The following is a 20007-nucleotide window of genomic DNA, read 5'->3' on the forward strand; positions in this document are numbered from 1 at the left end:
GTATGTTCTATTTTCTGGAATGTTTTCATGTAGGACACAGGTTATTTGATTCCATTTAAAAGTAAATTTTCCTCTTTACCTTTTTATACCCTTCCCCCACATCTATAACACCAAAACAACCTAAATGTTTAATAAGAAAATATTGAAAGAACCCTGAATGAAGAACATTCTACAAAACAAAACAAAACAAAACAGTACTGTTTGAAAGTGCTAAGGTCATGAATAAGGAGGAAAGACCAAGAAACTGTCACAGATTAGAGATGGTAAAGAGACATAATGAGTAAAATGCAATGTGTTATCCTGGATTAGATCTTGAAACAGAAAAAGGACATTAGTAGGAAAGCTGGTGGAACCATGGTTTTAGTTAATTGTATTGCATTAATGTTAAATTCTTACCATGATTATGGTTAGAGGAAGCTGAGTGAAGCATATACAGGAGCTCTGTAATATCTTTGCAACTCTTCTGTAAATATAAAATTATTTTAAAACAAAGGCAGCCAAGTTCCTTATCCTTATAAAACTTACATTCCAATAGAAGAAAGAGGAAAAAGGCAAATAGACTGGTTAAAAAAATATTATGTAATACTATAAATCCTAGAAATAAAATGTAAAACATAGATTTTTTAAAAGCAATATGAGAGAACTAATGGGTCCTGTATCTAGATTTTGTGACCTTGTAGGGCAGATAAGTTTTACACCTAAATAACAACAATACAGAGAACTGTGATATGCATAAGAACTCACAGAATGAAGAGAGTATTTTCCCCTAATAACACATTGCAAACATGATAGTTATTATACATGTTCTGATTTTAACAGTTCCATGGAATTTGAGTAGTATATACAAGCAGCAGGAATTCTGAGTCTGAAAAGAGTTTGGATAGAACAGAGAAATTGAAGAGAAGCAAGGGAAGATATTTTGGGTCCTTTGCCAACTTGCAAGAAATTTTATACAGCAATTGGTCAACAAATATTGAATGAATAAATGAAAAAACATAGAATTACAAATTTTGTATGTATACTAGCCTTTATTCTTTTTTTAAGCTTATTTATTTATTTTCAGAGAGCAGTAAAGAATGTGTGAGCAGGGAAGGGTCAGAGAAGGAGAGAGAGAATCCCAAGCAGGCTCAGGGCTGTCAATGCAGAGGTCAACACAGAGGTCAACGTGGGCCTCAAACCCAAAAACCTGATCATGACCTGAATGAAAAGTCAGACGCTTAACTCACTGAGCCACCTAGGTGCTATTGTATGCTAGCCTTTAAAAGCAAAACTAAGGAACTGTGATTTTATTTATGCGTTGCATAAGGATAAAGGCAAATTTAAGTAATAGTTTGAAAAGATCAAGTTGAAAGTTGATAGTGTGGCTTCAAAAAAGAATGGAGACATAAAGTTAATGGAATTTTCTTGAACCTAGATTTCATGTAGTTGTGAACATCAAAATTTCAAATACTTTATCCAACTAGGATTATGACTACAAAAAGAAGAGCAATTAATTTTCCAACTTGGAGTGGCTCTCCATCATGCTTTCCAGTTTTGTCATGGGGAAATTTTTTCCACCTGGTCTTGTGACATTATTTCTACAGGAGCAATAATAACACATCTGCCACTCCTTTGATATTTTCAAAAACAAACAAACAAACAAACAAAAAAAATCTCCTCTCACTCTCCTGAAATAAGCCTCAAATTCTGTCTAATTTGCTATGTAATTCTTTGAGACAACTCATGACACCTTCCCTAGGGGATCCCCTCCATGATGTCTTTACCAGGGAATCCCTTTCTCAGATTCAGCAGTGCAACCATCAAAACATCTCTGACTAGATCAGATTTTTGGATTAAAAAAGGAAATTTGGAAAGATTCTACCTAATCTACAAAGATTAGGTAGAAGATAGATGATAGATGATAGACTAGATAGATATATAGATAGATAGATAGATTGATGGATGGAGGGGCACATGAAGAGACAGATAAATCTGACTGCTCTGAAATTGAGTTGAGTTTTCAAAGTATAAGAATCTATTACAGAATTGTTAGATTGTTGTGCAGCTCTTTTCAATGCAAGGCACAATGGGTAAAAAGAAACCAAAACACATCCACAGTGTACTAAAAACATTCAATTAGAAAAATGATGAGAAAGTCTCATTAAAAGTCAAAACACTCATCTAAATTATTTAGAATTGTAGAAGAATACACACCATTCTCTCTGTATTGACAGTGAGAAATCAAATCTTCCCTTGCGTTCATTAGGTTCTTGGAAAACCTTCCACAAATAGAGTATTGGTACAATAGTTATTGTTATTAATCATTACTAAAACTGCATGTCTGGAAAAATAGATGAAGGGGATTAAGTGGTACAATCTCTCAGTTATGAAATTTAGACATGCGAATGTAATGTACAGCATAGGGAATATACTCAATAATATTGTAACAACTTTGTATGGTAACTGATGGTAACAGATATTGTGTTAACCATTTCATAACATATCTAACTATTGAATCACTATGTTCCACACCTGACACTAATACAATATTGTAAGTCAATTATTCTTCAATTAGAAAAGTAAAATATAAAAAATAAAAAAGTAAATAAGATAATAAATGCAAAAAAGTGCATTTCTGAAATGCTCTTCAAATATGTCTCATATTTTAGGCAATTATATGATATATAACATAGCCACCCACATTTAGGCAAGCCATTTTAGTTATTTGAACCAAATACACACACACACACACACACACACACACACACACACACACGAATAATCAGGTTTTCACCAACCAAACTTATTGGGCCCAAAGAAAGATTTAGTCTAAGAAGTGCCAGAACTTCTTATCTTAAACAAGTGCAAAATACATGAATCCTTGCAATTCTGCAAGGATTATTTGAATAAGAAGATTTTAATTTGGATCTCTCATCTCTGGCTTTTTTCTACCTAGTATTGTTTATATTAATGGTATTAGACAAAAAGAGAATCTATAAATAGAGTTTTGTAGGAGCCTTTCCACATTTATCAGAAATGATACAAAATTAAAGAAAATATAACAAATAAAGCCCACTTTCAATCACACCACACTAACACACAAATCATGATAATTGTGCTGAGTATCTGTCCTGTCATTTTGCCATGTGTATACTCTGGTGGTCTGACATAATCTCATCTATCACGATATCAATGCCCTTACACCCAGTAAAATTAGCATATTGTCTTTATGTTTTCCTGCTTCCAGTACTCACTTGACTCCAATCATGACAAGTAACAACTTGTAAAAGATTAAACACAAAGATACCTTTCATTATGCTTACATTATAACTCTTTCACACACACATGCCCTCTGCACTTAGAAATATTTTTTAAAAATTTTTAATGTTTATTTATTTTTGAGAGACAGAGACAGAGCACAAGTCGGGAAGGAGTGGAGAGAGAGGGAGACACGGAATTGGAAGCTGTCAGCGCAGAGCCTGACGCGGGGCTCAAACTCATGAACCACGAGATCATGACCTGAGCCTAAGTTGGCTCTTAAACGACTGAGCCACCCAGGTGTCCCTGCACTTAGAAATATTGGTTAATTTCTTATTATGTTAGGAAATGAGCTCATATTATGTATAATTATCAGCACCTTGCTTTTTTTTATCTATTAATACATTATGGAAATTCCTACACTCCAACTAGAATTAGTTCTAAGGAATAGCCACATAATATTTCATGATCTTAAAATATTTATAAATCCCTTCTATTACTTCCCTATTAACGGGTTTCCATTTTCTTTCTAGTTTGATTTTCATTTTATTTTGTTTTGCCTTTGTTACTACACATACTGCTTCAGAAGACATTTTAAAGAACAAATTGCTGAGAACAGAGCTTTCAACATGATATTCTTTTATTTTTTGGTATAGACTCTCAGGAATTGAATTGCTGAGACAATGAGTATGTGTTTAATACAATAGTTTTTAAAATATACTTTTATCTCTATAGTATGTAGTCCCAGAAATGAGATTGCTGAATCAATGGGTACATTTGTAATGCAATTGTTTTTGAAATATGCTTTTTATTTCTACAGTATAGAGTTCCAAGAATGAGATTGCTGAGTAAATGCGTACATTTTCACGTAATAATTTCCGAATGGCATTCTGTGAAAACCTAGATTTTTGGAGAAGGATTTTTGTTGTTAATGTTATTTGTTTCTGTGTTTTTTAAGGGACTGAAGAAATATCTACTGAGTGGTATATATGGCTCACTTGTGTTTCCACCAGAGCAGGTCTGCTTTTTATACATGTAGTATGATGCTACGGCAGCTGTTGTCTACTATTCACCAGAATCTTTCTCCTTTTGCCTAGGCACACATATCCTAGATTCCCTTGCATTTCACAGGGCCACATGACAGGGATCTAGACAGTGGAATGAAAAGAGAATAAATGAAATGAGACACTTCTAATTCTGCCCCATAAAAGTCTCCCACATATGCTCCCTGACCTATTCACCTTCTGGCTGACCCAAAGGAGGCCTTCAAGGTAAAGTTCTGTGCTGAAGCTTGAAGACACTCTGTAAGTTTAAGTGACTGTGGGAGATGAGTTCTCTTGTTGACCAGAAAAAAGCACCTTGGAATATTATTTTGCAAAAAACAACAACAAAAATATCTTATTATGTTTAAACCACTATACATTTTGAGATTAGTTTCTTCTAAGACCTCAGTAGAATAAACACTTTTTGACGTCAGGTACCCTGCCTATTTAATGCCTTATTCAATGTTTAATATAATATCTAAAAGGTGAATAATTCAAATTTCTGAAAATAGTGACAAAGATAAGGATTATAAAAATCAAGAGAAACAAGATGTTTTTAAAAGTGGATTATGACCCTCTAAGACAGAGATTTGGGGGTGACTGGGTGGCTCAGGTGGTTAAGCGTCCCAACTTCAGCACCGGTCATAATCTCGCAGTTGGTGAGTTGAAGCCCCCCGTCAGGATTTGTGCTGACAGCTCAGAGCCTGGAGCCTGTTTCAGAGTCTGTGTTTCCCTCTCTCTCTGCTCCTCCCCTGCTCATGCTCTGTCTCTCTTTCAAAAATAAATAAAAATTAAAAAAATTTTTTAAAAGACAGAGTTTTGGTACACATGTCCAGCTTGAGGACATAAGAAAATAAAAATAAAACATAAATAGATTTTAATTTACTAACCATTATTTTGAGATATTATAACATCAAAATAATCAACATATAATTCTTGATAGATATGATAAAGTCAAGATTAAAATGTAATCACTGCTAATACCTCAACATCATAAAAGCTATATACGAAAGTCCCACAGCTAATATCATTCTCAATGGGGAAAACTTAGAGCTTTCCTCCTAAGATTAGGAGCACGACAGCGATGTCCACTCTCAGCACTGTTGTTCAAAATAGTACTGGAAGTCCTAGCTTCAGCAATCAGATAACAAAATAATAATAATAATAATAAAAGACCTATAAGCTGGCAAACAAAAAGTCAAACTTTCACTCTTTGCAGATGACATGATACTCTACATGGAAAATCTGAAAGACTCCACTAAAAAACCACTAGAACCGATATGTGAATTCAACAAAATCATGGTATATAAAATCAATGTACAGAAATCAGTTGCATTTCTATACAGCTATAATTAAGCAACAGAAATCAAGGAATAGATGCCATTTACAATTGCACCAAAAACCGTAAGATACCTAGGAATAAAACTAATCAAAGAGGTAAAAGATCTGTACACTAAGAACTATAGAATGTTTATGTAAGAAATTAAAGAATACACAAAGAAATTCCCTGCTAGTGGATTGGAAGAACAAATATTGTTAAAATGCCAATACTACTACCCAAAGCAATCTACACATTCAATGCAATCCCTACGAAAATAACACCAGCATTCTTCACAGAGCTACAACAAACAATTCTAAAATTTTCATGGAACCAGAAAAGACCCCGAATACCCAAAGTAATATTGGAAAAAGAAAACCAAAGCTGGGGGCATCACAATTCCGGACTGTAAGCTGTATTTCAAAGGTGTAATTATCAAGACAGTATGGTACTCGCACAAAAACAGACATATGGATCAATAGAACAGAACAGACAACCCTGAAATAGACCCACAAGTATATGGCCAACTAATCTTTGACAAAGCAGGAAATAGTATCCAATGGAAAAGTGACAGTCTCTCCAGCAGATGGTTCTGGGAAATTGGACAGCCACATGCAGAAGAATCAAATTCGAAAATCAAATTTTCCTACGCAATACACAAAAATATATTCAAAATGGATGGAAGACTTAAATGTGAGACAGGAAAACACTGAAATCCTACAGAAGAAAACATGCAGCAACCTCTTAGACCTCAGCCGCAGCAACTTCTTACTTGACATGTCTCCGGAGGTAAAGGAAATAAAAGCAAAAATAGACTATTAGGACTTAATCAAGATAAAAATCTTCTGCACTGCTAAGGAAACAACCAACAAAACGAAAAGACAACTGATAAAATGGGAGAATATATTTACAAATGACATATCAGATAAAGGATTAGAATCCAAAATCTAAAGAACTAACCAAATTCAACACCCAAAAAACAAATAATCCAGTGAAGGATGGGCAGAAGACAAGAATAGACACTTCTCCAAAGAAGACATCCAGATGGCTAACAGACACATGAAAAGATGCTCAACATCACTCACCATCAGGAAAATACAAATCAAAACCGCAATGAGATAGCACCTCACACTTGTCAGAATGGCTAAAATTAACAGCTCAGGAAACAGCAGATGTTGATGAGAATGCGGACAAAAGTGAACCCTTTTGCACTGCTGGTGGGAATGCAAACTGGTGCAGCTGCTCTGGAAAACAGTATGAAGGTTCCTCAAAAAATTAAAAATAGAACTACCCTATGACCCAGCAATTGCACTACTAGGTATGTATCCAAAGGACACAAAAATGCTGATTTGAAGGGGCACATTCACCCCAGTGTTTATAGCAAAACTATCAACAATAGCCAAACTATGGAAAGAGCCCAAATGTTATCCACTGACAAATGGATAAAGAAGATGTGGTATACATATACAATGGCTTACTACTCACCAATCAAAAAGAATGAAATCTTGCCATTTGCAACAACTTGGATCGAACTAGAGTGTATTATGCTAAGGGAAATAAGTCAGGCAGAGGGAAATAAAGTCAGGCAGAGATTTCACTCATATCTGGAATTTAAGAAACACAACAGATGAACATAAGGGAAGGGAAAGAAAAATAAGATGAAAACAAGAGGGAGGCAAACCATAAGAGACTCTTAAAATACAGAGAATAAACTGGGGATTGCTGGAGGGAAGGTCAGTGTGGAGATGGGATAAATGGGTGATGGGCATCAAAGAGAGCACTTTTTGTGATGAGCACTGGGTGTTATATGTAAGTCGTAAATCACTGGGTTCTACTCCTGGAACCAATACTACAGTGTATGTTAACTAACTTGAATTTAAATAGATAAATTTGAAAAAAAATCATAAAAAATGTAATCACTGATAATCCTTGTGACTCCCCTTACCAGAAGCAAATGACAATATTACATAATAAAGATCAGAAGGAAGACCTTCTCTCTCTTCCTGAAATAAAAAAACAGATTATAGCAGTCTCTTTCTCTTTTTTTTCTTTTTGTCATTGATCTTGTCTTAAAGCAAAATTAGATTTGTTTCCCAAAACTTGCCCAAAGAAATATATGATTCCCCTTTGTTTCTGTCCTCCTTCCTTCCTTAATTTGATCAAAGAGCCATTAAAAGGACAAAAGCAAAGACAGAGGCCTCTTGAGGCTTGAGGCCCATGTGATGAAAGAAGCCAAATAGGGTGGGAGCTGTAGCTGTCAGATATTAGTTATACAAGAGGGGATAGAGAAAATAAATGAAATATATTGGATAATGCTAGACAGATTTTCCAATGTTAGCAAAGGAGTTACAAACATGAAAAGAGGGAAATCAGGAATGAAACTCGTGGTGATGGATTGGCATTCCTGTCAGTGTGAAATTACATATAGGTATATGGGTATGTGTGTGTGTGAAAGTGTATGCACATTTATATATATACTTAAGTGTACACATATATTTGTCTATCTATGTATGTAGTTACATGTATGCACACACATGTGCTGGCACACAAACACACACACACACACACACACACACACACACACACACACACACTTTGTTCTCATACTATCCACTGAAAAGGCCACAGAGCACCAAGCAGCAATAATCAAAATAAGTGCTAAGATCTTGGTTTCTAAATTCATTTCCTACCTAAAAGAACCTGATCCCCTTGAAGGAATACCTATTTCTACAACCGTGACAGGAAAAGTACAATGTGAACCTGTAATATCTCATGTCAAAAAGAACAGAATACTCAAAGAAGAATTAAAATACATCAGAAAAGTGCACAAAAGTCATCTTAAAAGGGTTACATTCAAAAAAAGAATATTGCACTTTAGAATTTAGAATAATAATATTTTATTTAGAATATTTGTTTAGGTTGATGGGGGGTGGGAGGGAGGGCAGGGTGGGAGGGAGGGCAGGGTGGGTGATGGGTATTGAGGAGGGCACCTTTTGGGATGAGCACTGGGTGTTGTATGGAAACCAATTTGACAGTAAATTTCATATATTAAAAAATAAAAAAATAAATAAAAAAAAAATAGAATATTTGTTTAGAATAATATTTTTAATCTACCTTTTTATGACTCAGAATAATCTATATATTGTGGTCTACATAAAAATTTAAAATAAGATGCAATAAACATTTATATTTTATGTTTTAAAAATTGTAAATTATCTATTATTATTAAATAATGGTTGTATTTTATAATATGAAGACATCAGCATACACTATTGTCATAACACTAAAACAATTTTGTATTAACTTAAAGATAGACAAAGTGGCCAGAGGAACAGAAGAGAGAGTCCAGAAACACATCCATATATACACTGTCACCTAATTTTATAACAAAGGTATGGTGTCAAAGTGAGTGGATGATATTTTTTATAAAGCCCTTTTGATATTTATAAAAAGATCCCCTACCTCATATCATACACAGAAATTATTTTCAGATGGATTGCAAATCTAAATAAAAGCTAAAACAATAAAACTTTTAGTGGAAAACATAAGAGAGCTTCTTTGTGACCTTAGAGTATGCAAAGATTGCTTTTTAAAAGGTCACAAAATTTATGATAATGAAAGAAAAAAGTTAAAATTTATTAAAATTAATTAGCTTACATTTAACAAAAGACACCAACAAGAAAATAGAAGAGCAATCCAGAGGCACCTGGGTGGCTCAGTCAGTTGAGCATCTGACTCTTGATTTCAGGTCAGGTTATGATCTCATGGTTCATGAGATGGAGCCCTGTGTTGGGCTCTGAGCTGATAGAGAAGAACCTGTTTAGGATTCTCTCTCCCTCTCTCTTCTCCTCCCCACTCACTCTTTCTTTCTCTCTCTCTCTCAGAATAAATAAAAAAAGCATTAAAAGAAAAAAAAAGCATTCTGCCAAGTGGAAGAAAATATTAAAAACACATATATCCTCGAAGGACTCACCCAGAATATAACAGGAAGTATAAACCAATAAAAACAAAGAGATATCCCAGTAAAAAATCGACAAAATACTTGAACAGATGTTTTATCAAAGATTTCTAAATGCCCAATAAACATTAAAAATCAATCTTATTCATCATTGGAGATATACAAATTAAAGCACAACATAATACTACTACATGTGCTTCAGAATAATGAAAATACAGAAAATAGTAAGCAAAGCAACCAGCAACTGCCATGGGCTGCTGGTGAGAGCATAAACTGGTACAAGCACTTCAGAAAAGTATTTGGCAGGGCACCTGGGTGGCCGGTGGATTAAGCAACCGACTCTTGGTTTCGGCTGAGGTCACGAGCTCACAGTTCCTGAGTTTGAGCCCCACATCGGGTTCCGTGCTGAGAGCATGGAGTCTGCTTAGGATTCTCTCTCTGTGTCTGTCTCCTCCTCGCACACTCTCTCTCTCAAAATAAATAAATAAACTTAAAAAAATAAAACTATTAAGTTATATCTGTTGGCCATTAAGATATGCACACCATATGACCTAGCAGTCATCCCTAGGTCTATGACCAATAGAAATCTCTATGTATCTTGACCAAAAGACATATATTATATATGCATAACAGCACAACTTTTAATAACCCTAAACTGTCCACTAACCATGTACTATCATTAGGAGAATGAATAAATAAGTTTTGATATATTGATAAAGTGGAATACTAGGCAGCAATAGATATAAATGGCATACTACTACATGCAGTAGTCAGATCTCATAAACATAAAATTGAATGAACTAAGCCAAACTGAAAAGAATGCACTGTACAATTCTATTTACTTAAAATACAAAATGGTCCAAACTAATCCATTGAGTAAAAGTCCGAAGAATGAATATCTTCAGTTACAAAAGATTTATTGAATGGAAGGGGGCAATAGACCATCTAAGATAGAGCTAATTTTTTGCTTCTTAATCTGAGTGCTGGTTACACAGGTGTCTTCATTTGAAAAAAATACATTGGTCTCTATACTTACATAGGTGTTCTTTCTATATGTACTTACATTTAAATAAACAGTTTTTTAAATGGAAGTTATTGAATGAGAAATAATTTTTTATCACATACCAAACAGGGTCTAATATAAACAAGCATAAAAATACACAAACCCTATAAATTTGAGTTGTCTAAAAGTAATTGTTTTAATAACTTATTTAACAGCATATTTCAACAAGTATGCCTTAGAGTAAAAGTCATATAATTAGATTTTGACCGTCAATACCTTTATTAAATGTTTATTGAATATCTGATTTTCTGCAGTTGTCACAAGGTAAACATATGAAAATAAAGACTATTTTCATAGTAATTCTCATTACAACACTGTAGGCATTTTTGCGATAAAAAAGTTTTATTCTTATAGTTTTGATTTTGAATGTATCACATTGGATGTTTGAAAATCTAATGGAAAATATCACTTTACTTTTAGGAACTGGAATCATGACCTATTAACAAGTAATGCAGTGGACAAGTTTAGTGAAATATCTCTCAGACTCCATTTTTTTTATGCTTTATGTCCTGTTTGTCTTTTTCTACTCAGAAGCTTTCTTCTGTCCAAAGCAGTTTTTATTTTTGTTTTAATTTTATTTTTTTAGAGAGAGAGAGGGAGAGACAAAGCATACATGAGTGAGGGAGAGACAGCAGAGGGAGAGAGAGAGAGAGAGAGAGAGAGAGAGAGAGAGAGAGAATCTTAAGCAGGCACCACACTCGGCACAAAGCCCTATGCTGAGCTTGATCTCATCACCATGAGATCATAACCTGAGTCGAAATTGAGGGAGATGTTTAACCAACTGAGCCACCCAGGTGCCCCAGGAAGTGCTTTTTTAAGAAAGTTAATTTCTTTCTCATTTTTAGAATCTTTGCTAGTGTTTGGCTCCATGATGACCAGTCCTACAACTTTGGGAACGGAGGTAAGGTGAAAGACATTTTTCATTTTGATAGTAAGAAAAAGAATTCTCCTTGATCCCAGGTTGGACAAGTAAGCCTGTAAAAATAATGAATTGCAGATTGTAAAGGGAACAAATAAACAAACCCATTTACACTTCTGCGGTCCCAAGCAACTTTGAGAATTATTCATTTGGAAAAACTAGAACCTAACGAATATCTCTCTGGGAACTCAAGAGACATCCTGGATCAAATCTGACTCTAAACGAGAGGGGTTGACATCAGAATCAGTTTCACATGAGAGATGTACTCAGACTTTTGCCTGCATCTGGTCAAGCAAGGCAGGATAGCCTCAGATTTTGACTGTAGCAGCCGAAACCTAATGGTTCTATATTCTATAATTATAGTGTTCCTGGTCAGTCAAGAATAGGCACACTGAGTCCCAACCCATGCAAGATGACAAAGAAGAATGTAGTGTAGCAGGGGTCTTCAAGGGAAGCACAAGACAATCTCTTTTTTATTTATTTTTTGTTTTATTTGATGTTTATTTATTTTTGAGAGACAGAGACAGAATATGAGCAGGGGAAGGGCAGAGAGAGGGAGACACAGAATCTGCAGCAGGCTCCAGGCTCTGATCTGTCAGCACAGAGCCTGACACAGGGCTCAAACCCATGAACTGAGATCATGACCTGAGTTGAAGTCAGAAACTTAACCTACTGAGCTACCCAGGCGCACCAAGACAATCTCCTCTGATGTGAGAAGAAAATATTCCCCTTTTTTCTAAACCTTAAAACTTTCTTTTAAAATGTAAAAAAAAAAATACGACATATATAATTTACAAATAAATATATATTTATGTTAAACATACACAAATATATGTGTATTTATCCACATGTAATTATAAATATGTGCACATATACATATACCCATTATGAAGACAGTGGAATGAGAGATGGAAGGTTTGACTGGATGTCTAAAATCATATTCATATGAAACCATGTTGTGACGACAATGAAAGTGATTTTTTTTTAGTGGAAACATATTCACATCAAATGTAATTAAAATTTAAAGTCTAGTGGGGCACCTGGGTGGCTCAGTCAGTTAAGCGTTAAACTTCAGCTCAGGTCATGATCTCATGGTCCGAAGGTTTGAGCCCTGTGTTGGGCTTTGTGCTGACAGCTCAGAGCCTGGAGCCTGCTTCACATTCTGTGTGTGTCTCTCTCTCTCAGTCCTTACCCCACTCACACTGTATCTCTCTATCTCTCAAAAAATGAATAAGTGTTTAAAAAATTTTTAATAAAATTTAAAGTCTAGTGATAGATGTAGAAGGAATATTTATATGTAAACCTGTTTCTTATGTGAAAGTATTATTTTTTTTCATGAAATATTGTCCTAGAAGCTCTTTAATTGGAAGGTCAAACTTTATAGGACTTCGTGTATGATGTAAGAAGTCTTCACTCTAAGGAGTCTCAATAGTGGCTTTGAAGTATTCCAGAGTAATCTTTTCAAGGCATAAGGAGTGCCATTTATTCACCATAAATGGTGAAATAGGGTAGAAGAATGTAATGTGGTTATGCCACAAGGTTTGTCTCTTTTCCCATAATAAAGGTAAGTATTTTTATTTTAGTATTTAAAATACAATGTGAAAGTGACCTTCTGGTCATATTACCTATGGTAGGTAATACCAAGTCACATTTGAGCTAAAATTCAAATGTTCCATGATTACTTTGAGGTTTGTCACCTTATTCACGTTCATGCTTTGTCATTACGCTTCTCTACGCGCCTTAGACATTCAATTTCCTTTTGTCTTACTCTGTTAGCCATATCACCCTCTAAATTAGTAATGTAATTGGATAGAGTAATAACCAAGAGCATTTTGTTTTCTGAAATGAAATTCTATAAATTGTATCTTTCTGGTTAGTTCTTTGTAAATTATGAGCTTTATAGTCAAATAGCAAGTCCTCATACATTTGTAACTTATTGCAATGTTTCTGAACTTTTTTGGGTCATGGTGCACTTAAAAAATGATTATATCTGCACAACATACTTGAATAAAATTGGAGTCTGCTTTCAAGGTAGGTGATACAGAAGATGGCTCCAGCTAAAAGAAGACCTACCTAACCACAGTGAGCACTGTGAGGGCTAAATCTTGACTGTCTTAAGCTGGGATCTCTATAAGTAGACCTTGAGAAACATAGCTATAGGTAGTTTATTTGAGAAGTGACATCAGGGAGTAGGGCCCGGGGGGGTGGGGGCAATCAAAAGGGAAGAAAGAATGCAGTTCACCATGTTGGCCATATATATGAGCTATGGGGCTCAGTCACAAACTGACCACCTGGTGTACAAAGAAGAACAGTATTTGTTTGTTTATTGGCTTCTATTCCCCGCTGGTCAAGAATGATCCCATGGGCATCAGCAGCAACCACTTCTGCATTGCACATTCCGTGAGTACTCAGTGGGTTTCCAAATGTCTCAGGGGTATTTGAGAGCAGGTCTGTGATAAGAAGTAAGAGGCACACAATTAGGGTCTGAGGCAAGGTTGCACCTGGGCAAAGTTGGATGAAATATTCATGGCACTTCTCACCACAACAGGACTGTCAAGAGCACTTGAAGTGGCATGCAGCAGGCATCTGCCAGCTTTGCACAGACAATAACCCATTGACAATGTATTGGCAGCCATGAACCTGTTTGGAGACCCTAGGCTATTGGAAATTTTAGCAAATCCCTGTACTCTAATCCCGAAGCAATGCATAAAAGCTGTGACAATCACATAAATGTGACTTAAAATTATTCCTCCATGGTTAACTTTTTATTCAGTTCCTACAAATATTGGGATTGTGATTGAAAGCCCTCTTGATTTCCCATGTGAGTCTCTCTGTCCAGTTTCATTCCTTTTACATTGGTAAATATACTTCTTCACTTTGATGTTGGCTTGGCAACCACCTAGATCATGGTTTCCAGTCAGTGATCTTGAGTTTCATGCATGTTAAGGCAACCCCTCCCATACACCAATATTGAGAGAGAGAGAGAGAGAGAGAGAGAGAGAGAGAGAAATTGAGGGAGTGAGAATGAGAGGAAGAGATTGACAGGAAGAGAGAGTGTGTGTGTGAGAGAGAGAGAGAGAGAGAGAGAGAGAGAGAGATGTGCCTCTGAAACAACAACAGGAAAATGAAATTTGAGAGAAAAACCTTCCTGACTGGGGAGTTAAGACACCATCAGGACACTTGTAATATATTCAAGTTAGACGTGTGGAATTCAGATAAGCCGCAGATGGAACCAAGTAGTTGAGTCGGCTTCAAGCTCTTACAAAAGCCACTTGATGAAAAGATTGAACATGATATCTAGCTCAAATGCAAAATCACTTGAAAGCCACTTTCCCCTTTAATAAACCAGTAAGCTTTGTGAAACCTTACTAGATAGCGAGTTAACCTTGTGTGATTTACATAGGCAGTCTACTGCGATTCCATCTGTGTTTGGTCTGGCAACCTTTACAACTAGATATTTAATGAACAGAATTTAACATGGTGCTAACATATTCTCTCCCTTTCATGTTTTGGTTTTGAGGAATTGTGATCTATTGTGCCTTCCTCACAATATCCATTGAGGAGATAGAATTTCCTTTCACACTCATGATTTTAATGGATACTGAAACCCCCTCCCATTGCCATGTAATCACTAGATGTTTTAACTCCTGAAAAGTTGTGGAACCCAGTCACTTATAGTCTGCAAATCTTCCTCTTGAGCTGCTGAAGTTCCTTATTACTTGATTATTGGCTTTTCATTTTTAGATCTTTGAGTGACAATACTTATTCATTAGTCATTGCCTCTTGCCTCATCTTCATCAAATAAAAATGTATTTATTGCAGCATATTTTTTTTAAATGCAGTTACACCTAAATATTTACTTATTTGAGAGTTTATAGACTTGAGTCTAGGTCATAAAAATGTATTAGGTATAGTAGGAAAATGCTAATAAAAAAGGAAAGAGCACTAACCCAGGAGTCAGTAGTACAGTCCTGATTCTTTTGTCTACTAGAAGCCTTGAATAGGGCATATGGCTTGCCTTCTGCACAGCACCTCGTACACCACAAAATTGCAGAAGTAGGACACATGCTTTCTAAGGATTCAAATAGGTTTTGATTCATATATAGTAGCTCTTGATTATGTGTAAGCAACCAGAATTATCTATTCTTTGTTATCCACCTGCACATGAAAGTTATACTTAACTGTTTAGACACTGATATCATCATAAGCAAAATGGCCATTTTACATATATATTCAGAATATAATGTGTTACCTGATTACATTCTTATATGTATTCAGGCTTATTGAGTTCTTACCAAAACTGTAAAGACTTAGAATAGGAAAAGATTGAACATGATATCTAGCTCAAATGCAAAATCAATGAAAGAATTCTTTATACTTCATACCTCGATAGCAGTCATCCAATATTTCCTTTAATACCTCAAATGTTAAGAACTTCTAGCAGAAAGAAATCTCACTAACATGAGAGATAGCCCATCTGATTTTTGAGTCAATTAGCTATTCAATCAAATATATATGTATTGGTCATTTATAGAAATTCAAGTACTGTTTCAGGCACTTGTGATATTCTTCCATAAACTGAACTTAAACTATGCTTCAGTGTATTATTTTCCCCAATTGGATCATGTGATTAATGATTGAAATTGATATACCTTAAGACCATGATTAGTTTTTCAAGTAAATTAGAATGGTGACCTATATATCTTTGTTAGACTCTTCATTGATAATTTTCTATTCAGAGAGGTAATCTAATTCTGTCTAACTCTGCAGTGGCATATTCAGCATAAAGAAAAAAAATGACAAGAGTATAGATACATTCTCTGTACAGTTGTCTTTTCCTGCAATTTCTCAGTGTAGCTTTGACAGGTAATGTAAGTTTGCCCTATTCTATGGGTAGTTAGACGACATTTGCTTCATAAATTGTCAGCATGTTCTCTCTTCAAAGTTGTAAGGATGACCTTAAACAAAGACAAATGTCTTGTTAGAATACTAAATTTCTTCTTAAAAAGCTCTAGCCTTCAGAGGAAATATCAAGATCTTTTTTTAAGAGAACATCCGGAACTTTGAAACACAAATGAGGTAACAATAGAACTAACTTAGTGATTTCCTGATCTTAGGTACATACATTGGAGTCTACTTAAGCTTCTCCAACTTATTACATTAGATAAAATGTTGTTTTATTACATTAGATAAAACTATATTAGATAAAACTATATGTGAAACCACAAGAAATTTTAGGCAGTGGAAATCCTTCAGTGCCTCTCTTTAATTCTCATCTACTGCCTCCAACCTTAAATCACTCAAGGACATACCATCCTTTGCGGCTACTCAGTGACATCATTTTTTGTCACTGCTGCTTTCCTTTTTATACCCAGACTAAAATTTATCTCAACTAAGGATTTCTATTTTCAAAATGGTTTTGCATTACTTCTATGTATAATGACACATGATAATTTGGATACAAAATACCAACTTGAAACCAACTCCACTCCTAGACAGTATCTGTGCAATTTATTGCTCAGTTCTGAAGACAGAGCTCTTTATTCTTTTATACAACACTCAAAGAACGACATGTCCACTAAGAACTGAGCATATCAGTTATGTAAAAAGAAAGGACAGCATCATTGTTTTTCTTTATGTGATATGTCTTTATTCAGGATAGAGAAAGTTAGCAAGTCTTCAAATTATATTACATAATTACAAATCGCAACATCAAAGGAGATGCATATTTAATAAAAAAGTAATCATAAAGTTGTTCACTTATCACTTCAGCTAATAATGAGTGCTACTATGTATAAGGCAGTTGGGATACAGAATTGGAAAAATGTTCTATTTTCAAGGAAATTTTCATTTATTATAAACACCAGTCGATATAGTAATTATCCTTAAAGTAAACCATGATTTCCTACCTATTGTAAGTTGGTAGCATATATAGTATTTGTCTAAAATTTGTCTAAACATTGTAGCAAGTACAGGAAAGGAAGACATCTTCTATAAATTGTCAGCATAATTCCAATTATAATAATCTTTGTTTATTAAGATAATTTATTCTTGGTTTAGAAAATGCATTTTAGACCGAAAAAACTTTTTTTCCTTTTATTTGCTTTTTCCCCTTGTTACATTCACCTATTGTCACTCTTACCTGAAGAGTAATTCAAAAACTCATTAGGTCTTAGAAGGCTCTGGTGCTGCATAAGTGTTAGAGCGGCGATGATGCAAAACTCAAAGCCAGCCTTGTAGGACTTAGGCAACAAAGAAATTAAAATAATTAGAATGTGGCAGAATAGAAGGTCATTTTCATATTTGAATCAGTTTTTCAAAGATATTGATGGTTTGGTAAGAGTATTTGTTTATCAGAGCCACTGTTTGACAAAGGTGGCTATTTCCAATTGAATGATTAGATGCCACGTGTATATTTGCACATTGTATGATAGCTGTAGGTTATGTGTGGACTGTAATAAACTTTGAATTATGATTTCTTTGATCCTTGTCATATAGCTGCATTTTCATTGTTATTGTTGTTATTTTCTTTTGTTTATTTTAACAGAAAGTCCAAAAGCTCCAAAAGAGGATTTTGCTCTTGAAGGAAGGAGACCGGTTTTTTAACAATGTTTTTTTCAAAGTAATAAAATACCGAGAATGTAGTCACTCTTTTTCTCCTTAAATAGAAGCGTGTGATATAGAGTAAGAATCTTTAAACCATGGCTTACTATCTGTTCCTGTCAATAAAGTTTTATTAGAACAGAGCCATGTCACTTATTTGCATACTGTCTGTGGCTAATTTTGCACTACAAAGGCAAAGTTGAATAAGTGTGACCAAGGCTATATGGCACGGTCTGCAAAATATAAAAAATTACTATCTGGCCCTTTACGGAAAGTGTTTCCTGACCCCTTCAATAGAGATTTTAAAAGTATTTGTTTTCACAGAATGGGAATAGAAACCCATGTGCAGAATGTGCATTATTTAATAAGAGAAGGAGGAAGAAAGGGTGGAATGAAGAGAAGAAAAGCATAGAGATCATAAAAATACCAGAGAAAAGAAAATACTGTAAAAAATACTTACAAAAAATATGAAGCCATCGTAAAGGCCAACAAAATCTTGGTAACAATAGTTACAAATGCACATTCTTCTCTCATATACGGAGAATTAGAGATATTGTGAAGGCAATACATAACAGGTGAGAGGGAGGCAAGATCTGGGTCAGCATCTAAATAATCCTGGTATGATAAGGCTACTGTGCAACTGAGTTGGTCTTAGGAGAAGAGGATGAAAGAACTGTCTCTATTTTGTTCAGTCTTCCAGAACCACACTAGTCTCAAACATGAGGTGGAACTAAAGAGTTGAAGAAGAAATACCAAGAATTGAAAGCAATGTATTAGCTAACAGGTGTTAGGCAACAACTATTTGTGAAGTTTTACCCAGGATCCATCAGCCCACTGTCTGTTGGCCTGCTACAGAGAGGAATTAAATTCTGGGGAAATCTTAATCACAACAGTAGCCTCTTGCTAAGAACTGCAGCCCCAGAAGGAAGAAGGCAGTGTAACTTGGGAAGCAATTCAGGTGTCAACAGTGTCACTGGTACTGAAAGCATGCAAAGATGGACTAGAAAGCAATATGTGCCTCATGATGATGCAGCAGAGAACTTCTTTATTCTTGGAAGGAAAGCAGTGGAAGAATGTGACATCAGTTTTCGACTCACAAGCCTCTGCACAAGCTCATGTTGGTGGACTTTGTCATGCACCTCATGGAAGAGCTGGACAGGGAGATCAAGGACATGAGGCTGTTGGTCATTGCCAGAAGCGTGGATTGTGGCTGAGGAGTTCCTTAAGAAGGTTTAAACAATCTACATGGATCTCATGTCCTTCCTCCTCAATTTCCTCCATGCCTCTGTGAATGTGCCTTGTTAAACAGGTTTTTGTTTGTTTGTTTGTTTGTTTTTTCCTGGTACACAACCTAATTTGGGGATAATGAAATTAATGACTTCATCTCCATATTTTGGGAAAGAAAAGACACAAGGAGAAAGAGGAACAAGGCAATGCCTTCTTCACAGCTACAGTTTTGAAAATATTCCAAGAAGCTGACAACTATTTTTCATGCAGTAAATTAAGGAAAGACAATAGATCTTAAGGACAAGAAAGTCAATAAACATTTGCTTTAATTCCTCTGGCCAGTTCACTCAGAAATTATAATTTAAACAAATATATTATTTATGCTTAATTTGGTCAAATGTAACTTAGCTTTTGAGATTTATATTAATATTCAATTACTTTTTGTTGTAGAGTCTCAGCCTAAGAACTCTAAGAAAGACAGTGGTTGTATCTAATATTCTTGAAATTACTAGTATCCATTGATTTTTCCATTAAACTGGAGACAAGGCATGTTATGACCATACCTTGCCTATGTCCTTAACTATAGCAGGAGAACGAGAAGGGAAATAAAACAATATTAAAACTTTGTGGAAACAGATG

Source organism: Panthera pardus, unplaced genomic scaffold, assembly GCF_024362965.1.
Source record: "Panthera pardus isolate Hobbes unplaced genomic scaffold, ASM2436296v1 HiC_scaffold_16, whole genome shotgun sequence".
Lineage (NCBI taxonomy): Eukaryota > Metazoa > Chordata > Mammalia > Carnivora > Felidae > Panthera > Panthera pardus.